General features: G+C 46.3%; 1 long non-coding RNA gene across 1 annotated transcript in view; it reads left to right on the top strand.

Annotated features, from left to right (window-relative positions):
- The first annotated feature begins 10,580 nt into the window (after positions 1–10,580).
- LOC138772532 (uncharacterized) overlaps positions 10,581–16,509 on the top strand; it is a 70,468-nt gene continuing 64,539 nt past the window's right edge. Inside the window, exons 1-2 of the long non-coding RNA XR_011359776.1 lie at positions 10,581–10,619; positions 11,245–11,347. This is a non-coding gene — a long non-coding RNA (uncharacterized lncRNA). The remainder of the gene's footprint in view (positions 10,620–11,244; positions 11,348–16,509) is intronic.

Below are 16,509 nucleotides of genomic sequence, written 5' to 3'. Positions count from 1 at the left end.
ATGCCAGTGATAATGTAGCATCCATGAAGATAAAGAACATCAAGGCATTGATTTTCAATATTCTACTGTTACACAACCAGTTATAGGATCTGTAAGTGTTAAAATATCCTGTCAAGTTCTACAAATTTTCATTCTGCCCCCTTTATACAAGAATACAACTGCTATAATACTGCACCAATGTACAAGAATATAACTACTATAATACTGCTCCTATGTACAAGAATATAACTACTATAATACTGCTCCTATGTACAAGAATATAACTATAACTATTGGACCACTGAGTCCGATTCGAGTGCCTCCGATGAACATACATCCAACACAAGTTACAAAGGACGGATGAGCCATCAGTCGGGTCAAAGAAGTGACCCTTTAGACGTAAGACCCAGAGGAGTGGGGAGAAAGCCAGACACCAAAGAATAAAAAGAGAAGTACAGGAAACAAGTAACCTGGAGATAGTAGATGATGCACCCAATGTGATCAACTTCTTTGGAGTACCTCTACCTTCTGAATGTACACTTATTGGCTAAGGGCTTAAACTTTGGTCTGACAGAGGATTTCTCACCTACTGCATTTGAGATAGACATGTTCAAGAGCATCCATAAAATAAATCTCACCAAACACTTCGCCATTAATAAACGCCACATTAAGCAGCAAGTTGGACATATGCCTCGTTGTTCAGTTGGCCCTTTGGGCTTTCAAGTTCCTGCAGACTTTAATATACAGGAGATTGAGTGTGTCCGGTTTTTAGCTGGAGTAGCCCCTGAACAATGTGTGGATAACAGCAATGCTGAGGCCATATTTACAGGGGCGAATACATCTAATTTTTGTCCCCAGGTCACCCCAGGAGGAGCCATCAATACATTTTCCAAGTTAGTCACTTGGAAATGGGATGTAAAGGCCCTACTATATCCAAAAGCCACAAATAATCTATCTAAGGCGGAGAATTGGGCCCTCAAATGGCTGAAAAATCACCCTGATTTAATCGCAAAGAGGGCTGACAAGGGAGGAGCCGCTGTTGTTATGTCTCACACTTACTATCTTGAGGAGGCCCACAGACAGGAGACCACCTAACATATAAGCCCCTTAAGGCCCTATTCCACGGGCTGACTGACAGGAGAAAACGAGCGCTATTAGCCTCATTCCTCCTCATTCCCAGCTCGCTGCCGCCGCTATCCCACGCGGCAGCAGCGAGCGGGTGAGTCCGGGGGAGCTGCTGGGGGGCTGCCCGGTGATCGCTAGATCGTTTGGGCAGCCCATAGCATACATCAGCGGTCTGCTGCTGCCGCTTCTATTCCACGGAGCGATGGCAGCAGGTCAATGCTGTACGAGTCGTTTGTCTTTCAACATGTTTAAAAGACAAACGACGTAACAATCAGCCGGCATGAACCATTTCGGCTGATCGTTGTTTTCTATTCCACGGGACAATTATTGGATGTAACGGCTGATAATCGTTCCGTGGAATAGGGCCTTTAGTAAGAATCCCATGCCTAAGATTCAGGAACAGATATGTAACCTTCTACAAAGGCACAGTAACAGAGGAGCTATTGATGAGCGTACGGCGGCCAAACTACTTCCTTCCTATTTGTTTCAATTTTTGGATTGGTCATTAAGACCATAACTAGCTGAAACCCACGGGTATTTGAAAGATTCTGGTGACTTTATCAGTATGCTGGATGGTCTCCTTTTTACTGAGGGGTGCATTCTTGCTTCCATTGACGTTGAGAGCCTCTACACGCGCATCCCTCATGATGCTTATTTGCCAGACAAGCAGATGAATTAGAAAATAGACTATCGGCTAGAGAATATCCAGCCAGAGTGGTAGCCGAGGCTAGGAAGCGGTTAGATGGTCTGATCTTTTGTCTAAAAAAATCCCCCCCTAACAATAAAGAAAAAGGTTTACTTTTGTGTTTTAAAACTCGCCTTTAAATAATGTTATCACTAGAACAATACACAGACATTGGCACATCTTGGAGCAGGATGATGATCCTAGATAAATAGCAGTGCAGGGACCACTCATTACATATCGAAAAAACACACCATCGGGGATAACCTTAGTCTGAATATGGGCAAGAAGAGTGCGGGTAGTGTATGGTTAACTCAAACTCCCTTAGTAGGAAACAAAAAATGCAGTAGCTGCAAATACTGCCCTCAACTGATCCCCACTGCATTCATTAATTTAAATGGTGAATGCAAAGTGAGTAGCTGTATTGCATGTAGAACTCCCTATATTGTTTACGCTATCCTATGCTCATGTAACCGTTTTAACATAGGCAAAACAAAAAGACCTATGTGGACCAGATTCAAGGAGCACGCATATTTGGTGAGAACGGGGAAAGGTGTTCCTCGCCTCATCGAACATGGGAATACCGTCAATGAAGGCGATACCGGCTCACTGCGGTTCTTTGGGCTGAAAAGGGTGGACTGCACAGATGGTAGAGGTGATAGGCATCAGCAACTCCTTAGGCGTGAAGCAGTTTGATGCTACTGGCCCAAATGGCCTAAATGAAAGGAACAATTGGAGTGTATTTCTGTAGGATGATATGTATTTTGTATATTATTGTTTCTCACATTGTTGCTTTATTGTTTTGCATTGTGCACTTGTATTTATTAGTATATAAATAACCTCCTTCCCGGTAGTGACGTACTCTGGACTTGACAAAGTGCTGTGGCAAGAAAACGTTTGTCTGCTAAGACGCTCCCGGACCTATATCATCTACCCCTCCCTACAGTGTTTCATGAATAAATCCACATAAGACGCTGCAATTGGTGAGTGCCTGGATTTTTATCGTTTCTACATTATAACTTCTATAATGCTGCCTCATTTATACAAAAATACAACTGTTATAATGCAATACAAAAGAAAAAAAACATTTCCAGCACTCACCGGTGCATGAAGCAGGGACAAGCTTTATTTCATTTTCATGAGAAGCGGGGAGAGGTATACAGGGGGTGCAGTCCCTATAGCACCAACCGCCAACAGCACTTTACAATTCTGGGGTTACTTACATAGACAAAAATCAGACATTACAGAGATATGCATATAGTTATCCATACATGAGGAGTGAGATCAGAGCAAATATCTCCAGACTGAGTGGCACCATAATTCCATAACGAGTTATGGAATTTCCGTGCGGCCTAGCCATATGGAAAGTATATTTTCTGAATCATCTGACCCACCCGAACGTCCCTCTGCGTCTCACTCTCCCTTGGACTCCAGGATAGGGAGATACTGGGGAACTGGTAGTCCGATCTGGGTAGAGGAGTCATGTTTGGTCTCCAAACGTTCTAGGGGCCCAGCCGGACCCAATGGTACCAGAACCATCTCCCTATGACCCGATGCTATGAGGATATGACCCACTTTGGCGTTATAGGGGTTTTTGCTGTAAGCCCAAGGGGGAGTAGCTGAGACCAGCCCATACCTGGGAGGGGGTATAGGCGGCCAGGTGTATATATCCCAGGGGCTAGGCAGGATCCATTGTTCTTTGTCCGGGGAGGCCATGACTATAGGTCGGAGAAGTTTCTGAAAATCAACGCAGCAAGCACACGCCTCCCATGCTTTGCTTTACCACCCAGACCCGCAAATAACGGTAACAACCAATTGCCAAGACTGTCTGTGCTACCACCTGTACTTTGTCTCTTACCACTGTATATATTATTCTGTGTATATTGTGTGTTGTTTAGTGCGCCCTTAAGACAATTAAATATACTTTTTAATCTGTGGCTGTTCTTTTGTCTCGATCAACGTACCCACACGCCCTTGTTCGCAAGCTAACGCTATCACTCGGGGCTGGCTTCTGGCCCGATATAGTATTATTATATCTTAACGAGAAGCTGGTGGCAGCTTTACCAGTGTTCCTGTGCCCACGTGGACAGGGTGGCGGTGTAAATCAATACCCAGCTGACCTCAAGTACTCCTGGTGGAGTGTGGGACCTCACATATTGGAGGCAGCGGTGGGATCGAGACAATAGTGTATATGAGTGTGGGAACCAAACTCACAGACACTAAAGACTACCAGTAGCAGCATTTTGCGGCACAGAATGGCGGTGTAAATTGAAACCAAGCTGACCTCCCGTACTCCTGGTGGAGTGTGGGAAGTCATACCCTCTATGTACAATAATATAACTACTATAATACGGACAAGAAGAGAAAATAGCAGTGCACCTCACACCTATGGCTGATACTAATGCTTCTCAGCTACATTTAAAAACCAACGCCAGGATGTTGGTATATAATTTGATCAAACCATATTGCCCCATGTACCAGCGTGCAGGTCTCCTGGCTCACATGGGTCCCTACACTAACTCACCACTGTGTCAGTCAGCGACCACCATCCCCGCAAGGCGTTCATAAACTATAATACTACTATAATACTGCCCCTATGTACAGGAATATAACTACTATAATACTGCTCCTATATACAAGAATATAACTACTATAATACTGCTCCTATATACAAGAATATAACTACTATAATACTTCCTCCTATGTACAAGAATATATCTACTATAATAATGCTCCTATGTACAAGAATATAACTACTATACTGCCCCTATGTACAGGAATATAACTACTATAATACTTCCTCCTATGTACAAGAATAATAATAAGAATAACAAGAACAAGAACAAGAATAATACTATAATAATTCTCCTATGTACAATAATATAGCTACTATAATACTGCTCCTATGTACAGGAATATAACTACTATAATACTGCCCCCTATATACAAGAATATAACTACTATAATACTGCTCCCTATATACAAGAATATAACTACTGTAATACTGCCTCCTATGTACAAGAATATAACTACTATAATACTGCTCCCTATATACAAGAATATAACTACTGTAATACTGCCTCCTATGTACAAGAATATAACTACTATAATACTGCTCCCTATGTACAAGAATATAACTACTATAATACTGCTCCTATGTACCGGAAGATGCGTGGTTAGAATGTACAAGAATATAAGTAGTATAATACCGCTCCTATGTATAGGAATATATCTATATAAATAGTGCCTCCTGTAGGCAGTAGTGAAGTTGTCAGCTATGGTAGATTGAGCTGCTTGAGGATGTGCAGTGCTGACCTCCTTCTTAGTCTGTCCATGGATGAATCCTCTGATACACTGTGTGTGATTCAGAGCTATGACAATTTTCTCAAGTATTTATCTTTTTCTTGCTTTCTCTTCCAAGTGAAGATTTTCAACCTCGAGAAACGGTCTGAATCATCTCCTCCAATCTGTCCACACTTGGTGATTTGCAATTACATTATCCCAGAGCCCAGAGGACTGTTTATAGACAGCAGCATGGCATGCAGACAACTCATCAGCCCGACTGAAGAAAGACAGAACCTGAATGATCTTCTTAATGCTTGTTCACCTGCTAGACGCTTCACTCTTTACTGACTGTCATACCACAGGATCCGAGTCTGTGAGATTTCATTAAAGGGCTACTTCGGCGGAAAAATAATTGCTCTCAGATGTGTAAATTACTTCTATTTAAACATCTCAAGTCTTCCAGTACCTATCAGCTGCTGTATGTCTTAAAGGAAGTGGTGTATTGTTTCCAGTATGACACAGTGCTCTCTGATGCCACCTTTGTCCATGTCATGACCTGTTCAGCACAGTAGCAAATCCCCATAGAAAGCCTCTCCTGCTCTGGACAGTTCCCTTACATGGACAGAGGTGGCAGCAGAGAGCACTGTGTCAGACTGGAAAGAATACACCACTTCCTGTAGGACACATATTAGCTAATAAATACTGGAAAATTTGACTTTTTTTTTTAAATAGAAGTAATTTACAAATTGCTATAACTTTCACCAGTCGATTTGAAGAAGGGCGTACCACTTTTAAAGTTGTTGGCTACTTTATACTTTATAGTAAAATTGTTCTGTGTTCACTGCACTTACTGACAACAGTTTCCTGTGTGCCCCATAGATCTTAAATCAGACGCCTGTCCTCTAGGCTGCGATGTCCTGCAATGTGGGCTACGAGCTGTGTAAGGAGGTGGCACAAGGACTAACAGGGGGGCAGGAGGTTGCTTGGGTAGCCAAGGGGTTAATTGTCCCAGTCATGTTGTTTGGTCCTCCTCTCTCCCCTTTGCTGCTGGGGATAGGATGTGGAGTAAAGGGGGCGGGAGCTGGCGGGCCAATCAGAGGCAGGTGGTGGGAGGTATAGTGCAGTTACCTTCCTGTATGATCCTCTTCCTGCCCGAAAAACGAGGACGTCAAACGCTCGTGCCAGAGAAGAAGATTTGCATTGTACGTATGGCTGATGAGGCTAGCCTCATTGCGGCGCTGCGGTCCCATATCCAGGGCGACACGGGCTTCCTGTCTCGCCTAGTGTCGGGGCTGGGGGATGCCGTTAGCGCCGATCACCCTGCACTTGCGGCGGTCGGTGGCAGGCGGTCTGCACGGCGCATCCGCCCACCGAACCGTTTGAGCCCGAGTCCCCTGCCACAGCGGCATAGCCGTACGGGAGGAGGAGGGGCTCTTCACACAGCTAGATGCGGGGGACCAATAGCGAGTAGCGCGCCCTTTCCCGCGGCTCCTCCCCTTTCCCGCGCTCTGCAACCGCCACGCTCGGCTACCACTGCTCCCTGCTCACCCGGGAATCCACCCCCGACTCACCAGGAATTCTCCCCCTCCTCCCAGGCAGTTCTCACCGCTAGCTTGGCCTCCCAGAGTTCCCTCATCATGGGAAATACACAGGCAGGTACTAGCTCCAGTTCACAGGACCCCATAGAAGTTGCTGCTCCCACAGCAACCCCTGCTGTTAGTGCAGTGCAGCAAGCACCTGTAGATGCCTCTGATCAGTCTCACAATCCTGGCATGGCTGGTGTGGCTTGTGTGGCTATGCCTACCCAGTCACTGGTGCCGCCCTGCGTTGACCAGGCCTCCTTAGAGGAGCGGCTGCCTGTCGCAGGGGGTTCCCATCGTAAGCACACTGCTTCTAGAGGGCGAAGCTGCAGCCGTTCATCTGCTCACTCTTCACGTGGCTCTTACAGGCGTAGACGCCACAGGCCATCTTCCCATCGCCGCCACCTCTCCCGTCGTTATTCTAGGGAGTCAAGGAGGAGCGACAGAAGTAGAAGGTCTCGATCCTCAAGGTGGCGCTCTCCATCCTCGTCTGGATCTTCTTCCCGTAGTACATTTCGGGACAGAGACAGAGAGTCTCATAGGTTTAGCAAGAGGCAGGAGCCTATAGTTTCGGCCAGTAGGTCGTTTCGCAGGGCCAGTCTGGCCAGCGCGGTGCCCCCTCCAGTTGTTCAGCCGACACCTAGTCCAATCCAGGTATTTCCGGATCCAGCTCCGGTACCCCCAAGTCCGGTGCCTGTTGCAAAGAGCGCAAGTACCACTTCCATGGTTCCAGAAGCTCCAGGATCGTCGAGCGGTGCTCCCGGTGAGTTTGACTTCGCAAAAGCATGGGGGGAGGGGAGTAATGGGGGTGACCTTGTTATCCCGGCCCTTAAGGCCCTGTTACAAAAATTAGAACACAGTCCAGTAGACCAGCCCTCCTCCTTACAACCCTCACTTCCAAAATCCAATAAGGCTAGTGTTTATAAAGAAGCGTTATTTTGTAATATTAACCCCCTAGGCTCTCACCTCACTGATGAGTTAAAAGAAAAGATATGGCAGAATCAATACATAGACATCTGGTCTTTGATCACCGTGGACCTTAGCACAGTAGACAGAGAAAGACGATTTGCCACTGAAAGGTCCTTTGATCGCAAACCGAGGGTGGCAAAAACTATTAACAACTGGCTTCAAGCCTTCGCTGTCCTCGGTTGTGTTATGGGTGAAAAACACCCGGAACGCTGTTCAGAGCTGTTCATTTATCAAGATTCAGTGTAAACGGCTTTTAAATGTTATGGCGGCAGCGCATGGTGGAAATATGATGAGGAATTCCGTCGCCGCCTAGCACTGCAGCCTGAGATTGGTTGGGGCGTTAAAGCAACCGACCTTTGGATTAGACTCATGATGTCACAGAAGTTCCCTCCCTTTCAGTCAGTTAAGGGCCGCTGCTTCTCAAAACGCCCCTGGGGCAGTGGCCGTCAGGAGACCAGGTACCTGTTGGCTTTTCAACGAGGGACATTGCAGATTCTTCGTTCTCTGCAAGTTCAAACATGAGTGCTCTATATGTGGGGCCCCACATTCAGCATCCAGATGCCCACGTCATGCTAAACCATCAGCTCGGCAGATCACTGCTCCCGAGGGACAGAACCCCGGCTGAGCGCGTTAGACACGGCCCCATGGCTAAACAGGTATCCCAATAGGCAAACAGCAAAAATACTATGGGATGGTTTCTCTGAGGGCTTCTTTATACCATTCACACTATCACTGCTCCCCACATGGTCAGATAATCTGAAGTCAGCAAAACAATTTCCCCAAGTGCTGAAGGAAAAATTAGAGCAAGAGATAGAGCTGGGCAGAATGGAAGGCCCATTTAACGATCTCCCATTCCCTAATCTTAGAGTATCTCCATTAGGCATTGTCCCAAAGAAAGATCCTGGCAAATTTAGATTGATACATCATTTATCGCATCCCAAAGGTGACTCGGTAAACAATGGTATTTCAAAGGAAGACGCCTCAGTGTCCTACGTCTCTTTTGACAGGGCTGTATCTCTACTGAGGGCAGCTTGTTCTGGAGCCCTATTAGCGAAATCAGATATCAAATCGGCCTTCAGATTACTCCCTGTTCATCCCGAATGTTATCATCTCCTGGGCTTTCAGCTGGATGGGCTAATTTATTATGACGCCTGCCTGCCTATGGGCTGCTCCATATCCTGCCACTACTTTGAGCTATTTAGTTCATTCCTTGAGTGGGTGGTACGATGCGAAGCTGGCAGTAACGCTATAATACATTACCTTGATGATTTCCTTTTCGTTGCCCCGGGAGATGGTAATATTTGCCAGTTTTTACTATCCACCTTCCTATTCTTTATGAAGAAGTTCGGGGTTCCAATAGCATTGGACAAGACCGAAGGCCCAACAACATCGCTTTCCTTCTTAGGTATAGAATTAGATTCTGTACAGATGGTTTTCAGACTGCCATGTGACAAACTGGAAAAGACGTCGTAGCGGCCAACAATGCTATTAAAGTCAGAGTCCGCCACTCTAAAACTGACATATTTGGAAGGGGCGCTTGGTTAACCATATTCCCAGTCACTGGCCCCCTCTGCCCTGTAGTGATCATCACACGTTACATGGCTGCCCGTTCCTCAGGCGTTAGTTTCTTAGTTCATCAAAATGGTCTCCCATTCACCCGCTACCAGTTCCAGGCTTTGCTTAAGAGGCTTCTGGGCCTGGCAGGGGTCAACCCTGCTAATTATGGGACACACTCATTTAGGATAGGGGCTGCCACAGAGGCGGCTAGAGCAGGCATGTCTGAGGCACAGGTTCAGCGCATTGGGAGATGGAGATCCGCATGTTATGCAACATACATTAGACCCGAATTAATGGAATAACTTTCTTTTCAGATCCCAGGCGTCCAGCCTTGGGGTTTATAGGACACTCTTTCATTTACCATGCGGCTAGGAGGGCGGCGATTCGTCCAGGTGGAAAATCTCTGGGATTCCATTCGGTCGATGCTTACTGGAACGGTGTGAAGGGTCTTCGATGGTCTGAAGTCCTGACTCATGTGATGGAAATTGGTCGAGCAGCCATGGAGCCGGTGATCTTAGTGATACACGCGGGAGGAAATGACTTGTGTTTCTTACGGTTAGCCGATTTGCTTACTATCATACGAGCAGACATTGAAAGAATCCCTAGTTTTTTCAAACAGGTAGTGATCGTATGGTCAGAGATTATTCCTCGGGTCCAATGGCAAGGGGCGAGAGACGCAGGGGCGGTTAAAAAGGCCCATAGAACGGTAAATGCCCGCACATCACGCTTTGTCCGCTCCAGAGCTGGAGTAGTAGTGAGACACAGGCAATTGGAGGGGGATAATAGAAGGTTGATGGGCCCAGATGGCGTACACCTTAATGACATTGGGTTGGATATATTTTTGGCAGGACTACAAGACGGCGTAGAGCAAGCCCTCTTCATCCTGGGTGGGGGTCGCAGCCAGGTCTAGGTGTAGCCTAGCTGCTCCTTGGCGGTTTATTTCAAGTTACCCAAGAGGTGTGAAGGCGGATGTGCCCGTCGGGACCGGCGGCAGGCATACCCTGGGGAAGAACCTCCAGTCTGGCAGTTAAACGGCAGTTAAACAGTTAAAGAGAGTTACGACATTAAATAAAGCTGTGGCCTTTTCCTACCGCCCATAAAAGTTAATATGTTTGTTGTCTTTATTATGGGACGGTAAAGGTTTGGTGGGTGGTGGTCGCAGTCCTGTTAGTCATGTGGGCTACGAGCTGTGTAAGGAGGTGGCACAAGGACTAACAGGGGGGCAGGACGTTGCTTGGGTAGCCAAGGGGTTAATCGTCCCAGTCATGTTGTTTGGTCCTCCTCTCTCCCCTTTGCTGCTGGGGATAGGATGTGGAGTAAAGGGGGCGGGAGCTGGCGGGCCAATCAGAGGCAGGTGGTGGGAGGTATAGTGCAGTTACCTTCCTGTATGATCCTCTTCCTGCCCGGACAGCGAGGACGTCTCTCCCTCCCTCCCTTATGTGGTCAGTGTTTTGTTAACACGTTTCTTTTGTTAGAAATGTTCAACAAGTCACAGCTGTTGGCGGTTTATTTCAAGTTACCCAAGAGGTGTGAAGGCGGATGTGCCCGTCGGGACCGGCGGCAGGCATACCCTGGGGGAGAACCTCCAGTCTGGCAGTTAAACGGCAGTTAAACAGTTAAAGAGAGTTACGACATTAAATAAAGCTGTGGCCTTTTCATACCGCCCATAAAAGTTAATATGTTTGTTGTCTTTATTATGGGACGATAAAGGTTTGGTGGGTGGTGGTCGCAGTCCTGTTAGTCTTGTATGCTGAATGGAGATTCTGTTCATAAGATGGCCAAGCATGGAGGAGCATGTGGCATATACCGGCTCAGTAGTCAACACTGAGGAAGGGGCATGGTCACATGCTCCTCCATGCTCGGCTATCTTATACACAGAATCACCATTCAGCATACAGACTGATGGTGGGGCATGATGGGAGTTGTAGTTGTGCAACAGCTGGAAAGTCACAGGTTGGGGAGCAGTGTTCTATAGTTACAGTCCTGACTACAGGCTTATACATTGTACCTGTCCTGATACATTGTAAAGAAATGTTTGTTTCCCTCTTTGGGTGCCGGTACACATAGGGGTTGTAACGATGAGCTTCATACAGAACCTGGCCTACGGTGTCAAGTTTGGCGTATGATACGGTGACGATTTCTTGTAAATCCTCCTCATAGACTTCAATGGGTAAGTCAAGAATCTGTAACAGAAATCTGAGCCATACCTTTGGGTTACTTCTAGTATTATGTGGTCTGCACGCTTCAGGCTTGTTAGAAAAGTAACGTGTCACTACTATCTGCCACAGAGGAAGGTAGGAAGATCATCTCTGGAATCTACATCTCACCGTCTACAGCAGGGGTCCTCAACTGGCGGACCATGGAGACCAGCTGTCCGGACCCCTGCTGTAGCTCAGTATACCTGTATACTGAGCTGCGGTCTGCACAGTAACTATGAGTGCTCGTAAAGAACGCTCATTGGCTCCCTCCCTGTCATTCACTTTGGTGGCCGCAGCGGTCACAAGAGGCCGCACTCTGCCTCTGGTTTCAGCGCTTGAGTGACGTCACTAGAGTGCCGACACCAGGACAAAGGGAGAGCGGCCTCTAGTGACTGCTGCAGTGCGGCCACAAGAGCGAAGAGCAGAGGAGACGCCTGGACCCAGGTGAGTATAAGTGTTTGTTTTTTATGTTATACTATATGTGAGGGGGAGCGCACAGGGGGGCTATATGGGAGGGGGAGAGCACACAGGGGGGCTATATGGGAGGGGGAGCGCACGGGGGGATATAAACTACTTTGAGGGAGCTCACAGGGGGGCTATATACTACTGGGGGAGCTATATACTACTGGGTGGGAGCGCACAGGGGGGCTATATACTACTGGGGGGGCTATATACTACTGGGTGGGAGCTCACAGGGGGGCTATATACTACTGGGTGGGAGCTCACCGGGGGGCTATATACTACCGGGTGGGAACTCACAGGGGGGCTATATACTACTGGGTGAGCTATATACTACTGGGTGGGGGCGCACAGGGGGGCTATATACTACTGGGGGGGCTATATACTACTGGGGGGGGAGCTCACAGGGGGGCTATATACTACTGGGGTATTTTTTATACTACTGGGGGGAGCGCACAGGGGGGCTATATACTACTGAGGGGAACGCACAGGAGGGCTATATACTACGCGGGGGAGCTCACAGGTGGACTATATACTACTGGGGGGGCACAGGGGGGCTATATACTACTGGGGGAGCACACAGGGGGGCTATATTCTACTGGGGGAGCACACAGGGGGGCTATATACTACTAAAGGAGCGTACAGGGGGACTATATACTACTGGGGGGAGAGCACAGGGGGGCTATATACTACTGAGGGGAACACACGGGGGGCTATATACTACTGAAGGAGCGCACAGGGGGACTATATACTACTAGGGGGTGCACAGGAGTCTATATACTACTGGGCGAGCCACAGGGGGGTTATATACTACTGGGGGAGCGCACAGGGGGGCTATATAAGGGCTGGTGAGAGAGAAAAAAATGCCAGTTTTTCCACTAATAAGGCTAGGTTCACACTGCGTTTTCAGCATCCATTTAACGGATCCGTTTTTTTTAACGTCCAGAAAAATAGGGTCAGCAACGTTTTTTGGTCTGTTTTGGTCCGCCAAAAAAAACGGATCCGTTTTTTTTAATAATGGAAGTCAATGGAAAAACGGATGCACACAAATGAATCTGTTTTTTGCAATCCGTTTTTCATGCGTTTTTTGCAAAAAACGGATGCGTTAAACGGATGCTGAAAACGCAGTGTGAACCTAGCCTAAGCATCAATTCTGTATGCAAATAGTTCAACAACGTTTGTGAAAAGTTAACAAAACAACATGTTTACTACTGATATTTAGCTCGGACCTTCACCTGACAATAGACCCCGGTAAGTGGACCTTACATAGTTAATACATAGTTAATACGGTTGAAAAAAGACACATGTCCATCAAGTTCAACCAAGGAGGGGATGGATACAGGGAAGGGGGAGGGGTGATAGGTTCTATACATATGCATTTATATTATTTTGCTCTAAGAACTTCTCTAGGCCTCTTTTGAAGCCCTCTACTGTTGTTGCTGTGACCAGATCCTGTGGTAGACTGTTCCACAGATTCACAGTTCTCATGGTAAAGAAGGCTTGTCGCCTCCGGAGATTGAACCTTTTTTGAACTAAAAGTTGTTGAGTCTACAGATACAGCTATAGTGTTTCATCTGTAATACATCCCTATTTCAGATCCATATAGCAGATGTATATCCAAATGCTCGCCTTGAACTGTGTTCACACTTTGTAGTTGTGTCACAGTAATTTCACAGTCTTTGCGGCAGTTTGGAGTTTTTACAGCAATTGCAACCTATGTTTTTGATGGTCTTTTGGGTGGCACTAATTCCCCATGAGTCTTTGCAGATGTGAAAACTTAATCAATGATACTTAAACTCCAAGTGAGCAATCTGCTTCCACTAAGTACCATTCACAAACATAGAAAATCTCCCTCTGGAACAGTTTTTTCTAATCTCCTTTATTATCCGCCGTAGAAATTTGCCGCAGAGCTTCGCAGTGTGCTAGATCTTAAGAAACACCTGTCTTCCGCCATACTCTATGCTTCATCTTCATAGAAGAAAAGGTGAACAAATCTTGCCTGGGCTCTTACGGGTAATAATCTGGTGATTATTGCCACCATTGCAGATAAGACGTCTATGCCCGAGTTGGCGTACAGAATGGCGGTTCTGCCTGTTTTGTGATCAAAGGCTTCTAAAATAGCCGGAAATGGATTAGTGTGGATACAATGTGCTGTAACGTGATATTAAAGAGACATAGTTGTGACAAATTTCAAAAAGTCAAAAGATGAGAACATAAGTATGAAGTCGTGTGAGGCTGGCCTCAAGCATTATTTGTCTAACCTGCTGATTGTTCCCTATTAAGGAGCCATCCAGATTAATACCCAATGGTGGTTTTACACGGAGCGATAATTCGCCCGATCGCACGATTAACGATTTTGAATGAACGATGTTTTTTTATAACGATCAGCGTTTAGACGGAACATCGTATGGAAAAATTGTTATGCGATCGCTTAAGCCTATCTCGCACATAGGTGAAATCGTTGAAAGAATGTTTACCCGGAACGATCTGTGATTTTTTTGCGAGCGATCAACGACGATTTGAGAACATGTTGAAAGATCAAAATGAACGATTTCTCGCTCGTCGCTTGATCGTTTGCTGCTTTTACACGTACGATGATCGTTCGAATTCGATCGTTATCGTGTAAATTCGAATGATAAATCGTTCCCTGTCAAACCACCATGATGCACTGACTATAATTATATCACCTGTGACATACTAAGGAAATCCTAAAAAAATATTACCTGCTGATGGACAATGAGGACTGGAATTGAGAAGCAATGTTGTATTGTAGCTCAAGTTAGTGGAACTGAAGAACAACACCAGACATTGCCTTTTGTTTCTCCTCTAGAAAGAGAACGACCTTTCTTTAGCTACTATATATGGTATTTCAGTTCAGCTGTAGTACCAGATATGGCCACAAACAGGGGTGGCACTGTTTCTAAGTAAATTAGGTTCAGCTGCAATATCTCCTGTGGATAGGAGACAAGTTAGTTAGTAAAGTACTGGGAGCTTGGACTAGTCTCTCTTTGGTGGAGGAAACACATTAAGGTAGTTCCACGTTCCATTGGTGGGAACCTTCTATTCGGAAAGCAGCAAAGGTCCTACCTCTTCTGCTCTTCAGTGTTCAACTTCCTCCCGCTGCCCATCCGTGCTGACACTTCGAGAGGGGGGAGGGAGCATGTAGCGGCATTGTGTGCAGACGAAACCACACCCACAAGCATTATTGGTAACATCCGGCAGCTATTGATCACTGCCTGCAAAATGGCCTGCCCTACCCCCCCACCCCGTCTGCGGAAGTATCAGCATGGAGGGGCAGACAGAGGAAGTGGAGTACTGGAGGAAAGACAAGGTAGGACCTTTCCTGCTCTCCAGCTATCCCCTTAATTGCAAGTACCCACAACCACTCCTAGATGTGTAATTGGATTCAGGGACTTTTCATATATCAGCCCTATTGAAGCTAAGACATTGGAGAGTCTTATCCTGCGTTTACACGGAACAATTATCGTGCAAATTTGCACGATAACGATCGAATTCGAAGGATAATGGTACGTGTAAACGCAGCAAACGATCAAGCGACGAGCGACAAATCGTTCATCTTGATCTTACAACATGTTCTTAAATCGTCGTTCGTTGTTCGTAAAAAATTTGCAGATTGTTCTGATTGCGAGATAGGCTTAAGCGATCGCAAAACGATTTTTCCGTATGATATATCGTTCCGTCTAAACGCTGATCGTTATAAAAAAACATTGTTTTTTCGATATCGCTAATTGTATGGGCAAATTATCACTCTGTGTAATTGCAGCATTAGGGTCCTATAACATGGGCCGACTACAGCCTGATCATTTTTGTAAACGAGCGCCGACCTGCTAGATCGGCGCTTGTTTATTGGGCCTATTACACGATCCGATAATCGGGCAGTAAGGGCTGCATGGATATCGTTAGCAATGTCCATGCAGCCCCTGCCCGAACACCTTACCTCTCAGGCCTGTGATTGGCTAAGCAGCCAGTCAGCTGACTGGCCCTTAGACGCTGCTGCCCCCCCCCAGGACCAGGAAGCTGCGGAGCACAGGAGAGAAGCAGTAAGAGGTAAGGTGTTAGGTGTTAGCCGATGATTTGGGGTCCAAACCTAACCCAACGATCAACCGATGATCGTTGTCATTGGCTGTTCATTGTCTCTATTCCACAGAGCGATAATCGGAGGAATCGGACAATTATCGCTCTGTGTAATAGGGCCTTTAGATGCCTGGAATTTAAGAGAAGGCACAAATGGCCATTTAATAAGGATCACTTCCATTTGCCATAGAAAGCCCAGGAGGCCCGGGGGAAGGCAATAATTACTCAGTACATTTCACATCAATAGCTATTATACATTATATGTTTCTGTGCATCATTATCTGTCGGGGTTAATTGTGTTACTTCCCTGCAAGGCATGAGATTGCCGAACCCTCAAATTTATGTTATTAATTTTCTTTCTATCAAATTTCGTTTTTTATATAATTTTTTTCAAAACTAAGAAGGAGAATGACAATAACAACAATACAATGTCGAGGAGGTATTAATGGGGGGGGGGGGGTTCAAGATTTGGGAAACTAGGGCTAATACCTAGAAGCGTGTTAGCTACCATACTCCACAACGGGTGGATGACCTTGCATTCCCATCATAGGGCATGTGCACACTGAGCAATTCTCGTGGA

This window comes from Dendropsophus ebraccatus, chromosome 14, assembly GCF_027789765.1.
Source record: "Dendropsophus ebraccatus isolate aDenEbr1 chromosome 14, aDenEbr1.pat, whole genome shotgun sequence".
Classification (NCBI taxonomy): Eukaryota; Metazoa; Chordata; class Amphibia; order Anura; family Hylidae; genus Dendropsophus; species Dendropsophus ebraccatus.
The sequence above is the reverse complement of the archived record's forward strand: the minus strand, read 5'-3'. Positions and strand labels throughout refer to the sequence as shown.